The sequence below is a fragment of the Sarcophilus harrisii genome, chromosome X, assembly GCF_902635505.1.
Source record: "Sarcophilus harrisii chromosome X, mSarHar1.11, whole genome shotgun sequence".
NCBI lineage: Eukaryota > Metazoa > Chordata > Mammalia > Dasyuromorphia > Dasyuridae > Sarcophilus > Sarcophilus harrisii.
Window position 1 is genome coordinate 35344164 of NC_045432.1, and position 9412 is coordinate 35353575.

Genomic DNA, 9412 nt, shown 5'->3' on the forward strand with positions numbered 1-9412 from the left:
AGTAAGCAAGAACCAGGTGTCTCAGGCACCTTGTCCCTCTGGTTTCATTCGAGCAGGCCTGTTACCCGTGCACAATTATCTCCCTATTGATGTATCTTTTGGTGTAAGAACTCCTTTTAAGGCACACTGCCTAACCACTCCCCTTCCCCTGCTGCTTTTCTCTTGTGAATGCATGCCACTTACGTATACTATCCCTACCCCCAGCTATTCCCCACAAAGAAGTTCAGTAGGGACCTTCTCAGGCCCCTTGTGGAGCTGGAACCTAGAAAAGCCGAGAAACTTGAGGGGATACACATACTAGCTCATAGCCACCTCTGGGTTCTATTCTCTACAGTCAGACCACTAGCCGCCCCAGACGGCCCTTCTTCCATCATGGTGCAGTCTGCTCAGGTCTCATTACCAATAAACCTCATGTCAGACACTCTTACAAGTCATACATAACCGGTGAATGGTTTACAACTGGAGAAGGTACTCGAATCAGTCTAGTTGAAGATGCTTTCACGTGTAGAACGAGTCGTTTGCAGATATCCTAGGTAGGTTTTACGTAGGAATCTTTTATATGCAACCCTCTCCTCTACCGTTACTGTATCTTCACTATGCAGGGTTTCAGTATTCGCAGGCTATAAGCTGGAATGTAGGATTGAGCATTTCATCCGACAGTTAACACTACAGTTGGCTATGAGCCATTATGATCTATCATGTGAGCAGTATAGTATGTTGATTGAAAGTACCTGAAAATGCATGACACTGATGGATAAAAGCTGCTGGGGAAATCAAACTTTAGATGTATACTGTTTCTGTGGTGTGTTGTAATAAACAATGTGATTTCAGCATCAAAATGTTGTCCTTGGCTGTGATTTCGAGATTGTATTGGGGGGGGGGGTGTTCACGGAGGCGCAGCAAGCACTGAGCTGTCCTTTACACTCTCAGGGGGAAAGTCTCTAGAAGAGCTACAGAACAAGTTGGATAAGAGTGGAGGGGATTGAATTACCATGAACACTGATCCGAGGGGCTCTGCTCATAGCACAGACTAATCCAATATTAGCCATTTTCTCCCACATATACAGAAAAGGTCCCAAAGCTGACAGGATGCTGCTGAACATATATTCATTATTCTCAGTGTGGGGAAGAGCCCTGTTACAAAGTTGTAAAGAAAAGAAAACTGGAGGTTAAAGCAGAAGATCTGGGTTTGAAACTCAGCTCAGATAGGTACTCTTAGAGCCTCAGTTTCTTTATCAGTAGAGCGAAAAGGCCAGATTAGATCATAGCCTGATCAATTTGGAGCTGCAGTATCCATGACATTGGGCATTCCTTTCACACATATGGATTGTAACTCCTCTATGCCTTATTATTAGACTGCCCTTGTGAATTTCTCCTCGCCCCCCCCTCCAGTCCACCCCTTGATATTCAACCTCTGGTAATAAACCTCTCAAAATTAAGATAGGCTTGTCCTTGAACTAATGGGCTGGAAAGTAACCTTAGAATTAATAGGTGAATTAGTCAACAAGCATTTATTAGTTGCCTACTATGTGCCAGATACTGCCAAGTGCTGGGCACACAAAGACTAAAACAATAAGGGATCCTTCTTTTCCCCTGAGCGGGGAGACAACAAATACATACATACATACATATACACACACATATTGAGTTACAAAGAGTCAGACATGACTGAAACAACTAAGCAACAAAAATATAGAAATTTGTACTTCTGACTCCAATTCTACCCCAGTTCATACTGGCAACATGGGTCCCCAAAGGGATGCTACCTTGGGTTTTAGAGAGAATCCTATGGGTGACTATCCTTCTAATATTGTTCTAATAGTGTAAGTCCTGCGCCCCCACCAATGTATTTTCCTCTTAGCAATCAGCCGGTAGAATTAAGAAATGATTTAGAAAAGGAATTTATTCAAATGGAATAATATGTCAGAAGTTACATAGCAGTTGCCCCCAAACCTGGGGCACCTTGTCCCACAGATATACACAGAGATCACGGGGGAAAGAATAGGATGTACTTTGAGCACCAAAATGATGTGTGTAGGTGTTATAGACACCAGACGATGGCAGGCACCAAAAGTTAAGGTTTGGTCACGTGAAGAATTCACAATGGCCATTCTCTTTGGCCAAAGGTAGACTTATTTAGGAGGATAGGTTACAGATAAAATGGAGGGATACAATAGGCATCGGGGATGATAAATATGAAATAGAGTTGGGAGAGCAATAAAAGACAAGTTCCTTAGTGGAACTCACAATTACCCAGTAGAAAGAAAATATGCCATGAGGTTGGGACATGCCCTTAGCTGGCAGACAAATCTCGAAAGGGACATAGCATCCTAAAAGAGTTAGCTGTAAGGAGGAGAAGTGGGGTTGGGAAGCCTAGTGGAGTTAGTAGCATATGGGAAAGGGAAGGGGAAAGATGCTACAAGGTAGAGTGCCATGGCCAACTGACCCAAAGGAAGACAGCAGCCATGGGATGGTCCATAACTAGATTTTATAAGGAAAATTTAACCTCAGAGACACGACTGGAATTTCTGATTGAGGATGGCAAGTGATACTGCTTGAGACCCCTAAGAGGGTGAGTCTCAGGGGTTTGACATAATTTGGATTTCAGACTGGTAAACCTTCCCAGAAGGTGGGACCATGAAGCTAAACTGATCTCCATCAGTCCCTTCTCCCTACCTGCCTCAGGGATTCATTTTTATCAATTCCTCTGCTAACCACACCTAACATTGAAGACCTCATCAAAATGGACATGAATTTAAAATACAATGGTAGTGAGACACACACATTCATGCCCAAGGTAACCTCTGAACTGATAGGACCTCACTATATTTCTCCAGAGAGTCCTCATGAAGTTCACTGAACTTCAGTATGAATAATGAACAAAGAACTCAACTGCTAAACTGAGATGGGTCCTTGAAGGTCACAGAGACTCCACTGGTTGGGTGGCTCAGCTGAACTAACTCCCCCTCATAGGGTATGGTACATGGATTAGATTGGTTTTGCTAATGGGTTGAGTTAAACAAGTTACTCGACAATTGAGCGGTTCCACTAGGCTGGGAAGATGGTTTGGCTGCTAGGGTTGTAGCTGTCTGAGCTGGGCTGAGTGTATTGCACAGCTGCTAGGCTCTCATGTAGTACATGCCTGCTGGATGGATTGAAGGATTGTAGATTTAGGTCCCTTTGAGGCCATTAAGTCCCCTCATTTTATAGATGAGGAAACTGAGATTGAGAGCACCAAAGGGACTTGCCCAGGTTCACATCACTAGTAAGAGTCTGAGGCAGAATTAGAATCTAGATCTAACTCTAAACCTAACTCTACCCATTGAACCAACTCCCTGGACTCCCTTCTAAATAAACTACAAAAGTCTTTCCCAGCTCCAGTCTTTGGCTGGGTGTTACCATATTCTCTGCAGCAGCTCTTCTTGAACTCACTTGTAGTCTTGGTTCCATCATTTGTCCTTTCCAGAAAAGAGGTGGGAGAAATCTAGCCTCTCTTGCTAATTCAGTGCAAGTTCCCTCCATAAAGGGCACCTATACTGATTGTAATCAGCCAGTTATACTTTCCAGGTTCCTTTTGGGGTCTTACTCAAATTATCAACTGAGGACAAAGGTGATGAATTATTGTTGGTGCCTCAGACTGTCCCTTCACTGAGTTATTCAAGCCCTGAGCCTCTTTCTAAGGTTTGGGATGTTTCCTTTACACCTGAAAGAGTTTCCACTTTACATTTCATTGTCTGCTTTTTGTCCCTTCCCGGAAGTCTGTTGGACATGCTATTAGAACAGAAAGTAAATACAAAAAAACACCAAAGTAGTTAAATACAAAGTAATTGGGATAGGGTTGTTGGGAAAGATTTGTAGAGAATGGAAAAAAAGCAGAGTACAGGAGGGAGAGTCCGAGGCAGAGGTGAAGAGGAAAAGCATCCAAAGTGTGGGGAATGGCCAAGGCAAAGGCGCAGAGATGCGGGAGGGATGATCATGTATAAGGCACAAAGAGATTGGTCACCTAAGCCAATACTCTCATTTCACCCATGAGAAACTGAATCCCAGAGAGATTAAATAAGAACATGGGCGCTAAGTGATCATGCTCAGATTCCAAAGCAGGTCCTTCCAACTCTACATCCATTACTCTTTGGAGTCCCATGATCCCCAAGGGCCTCTTCCTGTTCTAAGCCTATGATCTCAGACTTTGGACTCAATGGACGGCCTTTGAAGATCTGTCCATGGATGACGGTGCAACAGTCTGTCATCTGAAGCCTTTTTACCTTGGATAGACCTGCCCCACCTTCTGCTTAATAGGCAGGACCACTGAATATCGGAAACTCTTTATTAAAGCAAGCAAGCAAAGTAACATGCAAATAAGAAAACTCTCTTTGAGGGTATACTTTTATCATGCCTTAACTGTCATTGACCCCAACTTAATCTGCTCCTCATCTTTCTAATAACAATATCAGTTAGAATGCTCTCTCAATAACTCATTCCCGGTCTCTAATATGGAATCCCAACTATCAAAGGGTGGATGTAGGACTTTTTGCCCTTCCGTTAAGTAAGTCTTCATAACTGCCTTTATAGGTGGCAATCATCCATTCATTCAACTGAAAATGTATTAAGCATCTACTTTGTAGTAGGAATTGAGTAGCATACAATTAAGACAGCTCCTGTTCTCATAGAACTCACCACCGAGTAGCTCTCCCTCTAAGCTGTTCCGTTCCACCTTGTAAAAGAACCAAGAGAAAGAGAAAACAACCTCACTGGGCTTTGATACATTGCTGTTACTGTTCCTGCTAATCATGATATATTTGTAGCACTCCAAGGTTTACAGAGGGCTTTCTTTACAATGCCCCTGTTATGGAAGGAAGTATTATTGTAGCCATTTGACAGATAAGAAAACAGAATCAGGGAGGTTAAGTGATTTTTTTCTGGTTTATGTAGCAATGGCAGAACTGAGAGCTGAACTGAGTCTACTCAACTCCAAATCCATTCCTTTCCACTCTACCATGCTGTCTGTCCCTCAAGCCAAAAGCAGAGGCCCTGCCCCAAATAGCTTTCTTCTAATCGTGTTTCACTGCTATAGTTCTCTGATTTTACATGTCCTATTATGGGTACATCCTTGGTGGGGGGCAGGGATTGTGGCTGCTGTGGTTCCTGATAATGTCTTTCCTCACCACTTCTCAGGTGAAAATGGACTCAATTTCTTGGCATTTAACAGCAGAGCCATACAACTCTCACCCACCCCAAGCCTGGATATGTACAACTTTCAATTCCATGGACCACTTATTCCAATGTAGGAGAGTTACTGGCATGCTAAGGCAAACAAATCAAGAACATCCCCAACTCTCATCTGTCTTGTTCAGCCCCCGGACCTCAGCGAGCTTCTGACCATCTTGGATCGCCATGTGTGTTCTCCCTGATTGTTCTAACAAGTGATGTTTCCAAGATTTCATCAGTGTAGCTACTCCTTTCACAGACCAATTATAATCCCTTCATGCCTTGGTAGACCTTTTATATTGCTATGACCAAAATGATTGATTCCCTGGCAGCCAGGCCTCTGATAAATTTTCTTCAGCTTAGCTTGACTGGTCTGAGAAACACAAAGATAGTCGATTACTGGGTTTGCATTCAAAGCTTTTTCTGGCTTGATAGGACCTGACCACTGTGTATGTGTTTCCTGATAGACATTTAAGACTTCAAGGTCACCTCTACACATATGTGGCAATAGAGAAGAATCCTAGGATATGAAATCTAGACTGGGAATGAAACTTTGGGCCCACTGAGTCCACCTCCCCATCTTACAGAGAGGGAAACTAAGGCCCAGGTCAGATAATAATAATAAGACCTAATATTTATATAGCACTTTAAAGTTTGTGAACAACTTTACTTATATGATCTCATTAGATTTTCATAATCATCCTATGAGGTAGGCCCCCAAATCCCCATTTTACACTTGAGGAAACATGAATTGAGAGAATTCAAATGACTTGCCCAATTCCACCTATCAGGGCTGTGTAGTAGTATTCGAATTCAGCTTTTCTGGATTCCAAATCCAATGCTCTAGCCAAGAGGCCTCCCAACATTCTGCCCACCCCCAAGAGTATTTTAGTAGAAGAATTTCCCTGTAAACTTTCTCACCTAAAATAGCCTGGCTCCCACAGCCCTGGGAGGATACACTGATTAAAACTGGTTAGCATTTCAACCATATGTTCTCATTCACCACAGAACAGGTAGATCTATCTCAGATTATCTTCTTCCCCCTAGGTTTCTACCTGTAATTTTCTGGAATGGCTCTCATCACTAGAGTGACCTCCAAATGGAGTCCTTACTTCCTTCCCCCCTTCAGAAAGAAAAATTTCCTCGCCCCCCCCCCCCACCCTCCGCCCCAACAGATTTGGACCTCCCTTAGCTGGATCTCAAATTTCTTTACTCAGATCCCCTTAGCAACTGTTGTAGTTTTCACAGTCTGCTCTCAGTTCCTAAGCACTTTTGTAACAGCTTTCTTTTATCAGGGAATAACTTTAAGAACAACATTTAAACAGAAACACTGACAAGTTTCATCAACAGCTTTCATCCATTGGTTTAAGTATGGGCACAAATGAACATTCGATAGCAAAACAGTGAGATCACTCCAATTGCTCTTCTCTGCCTTCTCTTCCTTGTCTTTTTCACTTTACTCTGCCTTCTCACTTTAGCTCCCATCCCCTGTCGCCATGTCCTGGCTCTAGGTGATTCCTGCCTTTCCCTTTCCATACAAATGTCCACATCCTGTGCCCTATTATGTGGGACTGCTACTTCCTCCTTTCCCTCCCTGCCCTTTTCACAGATACAATTCGGGCTAATGAGCAGACCATGTCTGGAGAGGAAGAGACCTAGCTTTGAGTGGTTAGTGCCCTCCAGGTCTGGTTCACCCACCAAGTTGGCCACATGGGCAGCCAACTGGAATCACTTACAGAAAGTCTTCATGTGGTCTAAAGTCCATTTGGGGCTCCATCAGCTAGGTCCACTGCCCCTGCTCATCAGACTCCAGTATATATGGCCTGTCTAGGCTCTCAAGAAGCACAACCACACAATTATGACCACAATGACCACAAATGTTTCTGGCCACTTCTTCCAGCAGCCGGGACCAGGTGCACAAGCAAGCACAAGCACACTCCCACACAACCACCTAGACACATCCACACACAGAGGTACAGAGACAAAAGGGGCTCCAAACCAGCACGATCATGCATGCGCCGTCCCGTTAAACTAGCCAGGCTCTATTCCTGAACTCAGTCCAATGCAGCTTTTTCTGCAAGTCACATTGTATTCCTGGTTTAAGGAGCAGAAGTGCTGCTCTCTCCACTGTAGCCTTAGTATAGACAGACTCTTCCAGAGGCCTCCCCCAAGTCTTGCTATCCCTCCTCCCCTTATTCCTCAAGGGACCCATTCCCCTCTGCTGGTAACCTCTCCACAATAATTCTCCAACTAAGCTGGAATGGGACTGATCATGATACTCATTTACCCAATGTCAGCTCATTGCATGCTAGAGTTTGTTTATAACCTGCTACACCTTCCTCCATGATCCCTGTGGCTTCTTCTGGAGGTCACTGACATGTATACGTCACTTTAGAAGCTCTTTGTCAATGAGTCCGTTAGAGAAGGGGCTAATGTAGTTCCCTTCTCAGGGAACATATTGGGGCTGAAAACAGGGTAGGGGAGAGGGCAGTTGAGTTGGGAAAACTGGAAGACAGGGGCGTTTACCAATAGCTCCAATGAGATTTCCAGCCTTTCTCCCTACTCTGAGGCCATCTGCAGAAAGTAGAGAAAAAGAGGGAGCCAAGAGGCTTGTGCGATGATGTTTATGCCATTCCATTATACTGAACCAGTAGACTTGTATATGTGTGACCATAAGAACAGAGATTTAAGAAGGGAGAGGACTGTTAAAGTCATAAAGTCTAGCCCCCTCATTTTACAGATGAGGAAAATGAGTCCCAGAAAGGTTAAGTGACCCAGGGTCACACAGCTAATAAGTGTCTGAGGCAGAATTCGAATGAAGGTCTTCCGGATTGCAAGCCCACCGTTATGTGCACTGTGCCACAGGTAAGCCTTTTCAGTTCCAGGAAATCTGAGGTCAGTTATGTGTGGATTTCCCTGTAAGCCTGTGCTGCTCTGTGTTTTATGCATACATAAGCCAGTGCCAGGAGCCGCCGGAACCGCCGGAGGTCTTGCCATGGAGCCTACCAAACGCCAACCACAACTATACTACAGACTCCTGAGCCCTCCCCTGTTCTTTCAGGTATACCTGTCTTAGAGGTAATCAGACCCTTCCGGATATGCATTTAGGAGTTACCGACTAAATAAAATATTGTTGTTGTTTAGTGGTGGTCAACTGTCTGAGATCCCATTTGGGGGTTTCTGGGCAAAGATACTGAAGTAGTTTGCCATTTCCTTCTCCAGCTCATTTTACAGATTAGGAAACTGACGGAAATAAGGCTAAGTTACTTCTTCAGGATCACACAACTAGTAAGTGTCTAAGGTTGGATTTGAACTCAGGAAGAATCTTACTGGCTTCGGGCTGGGTATGCAATCCACTGTGCTATCTAGCTGCTTCAAAGTAAGTATAATGCTGGGAATTTCAGAAAATTTGACAGACTGATGAGCAGAGGGGCTTTTGGCAGAATCTTTCACTTTATATTCTTTAGGGCAGGGAATCTTAGGCATTTTTTAGATGTCATGGGTCCATTTGGCAATTGGCCTCTTCTTGGAATACCGGTTTTGAGTGAATAAAACAAAATACACTGGATTGCATAGGAAATCAATTATATTGAAGTATCTATCTATCTATATATTAAAAAACAGACCACCGTTCCCTTTCTCCTCACCCCACCTCAGTTTAAAAGTCCCTGCTCTAGAGCCAGCTCTTTGGGAAAGATCCCTTTGTGGTTGCCTGCCATGATTTCATCTTCACAGATTAGAGTTAGGCAGCCCACTCTGTCTGTTCCTCCCCCACCTCCTTAATGGCCTGTTAAAGCTTTTTGAAGCTTTTCTCACCCAGGGTCCTCTTGTTCTGGACTCGGTGACTTCCTAAGGCTGCCCCAATACATTGTCACCTTGTGAGCTCCCAGCCTGCTGTTGCTTCCTTTTTCCAGATCAATAAGATGAGGCTGTTAATTATCAGTCCCAAGGAAGCTTGTTAGCTTGGCCTGATTATTTTCCCTGGATGTGAGAAAAACTTTCCGAAGTTACTTTTCCAAATTGCTTTTTTCTCTAAAATTGACGTCAATGATTCCCAGGTATTAATAACATCCCAGGCAGTTTATTCCAAGCCTAGCCCAGGTGTCCCACCCAAAGACTTTTTGAAGCAAAGTTCTTATTTTCCAGGAGTCCAGGCCTCCTTTCCAGGATTCTTTAGGTTCAGTCTCCTTTGTCTTTTTTTTTTTTT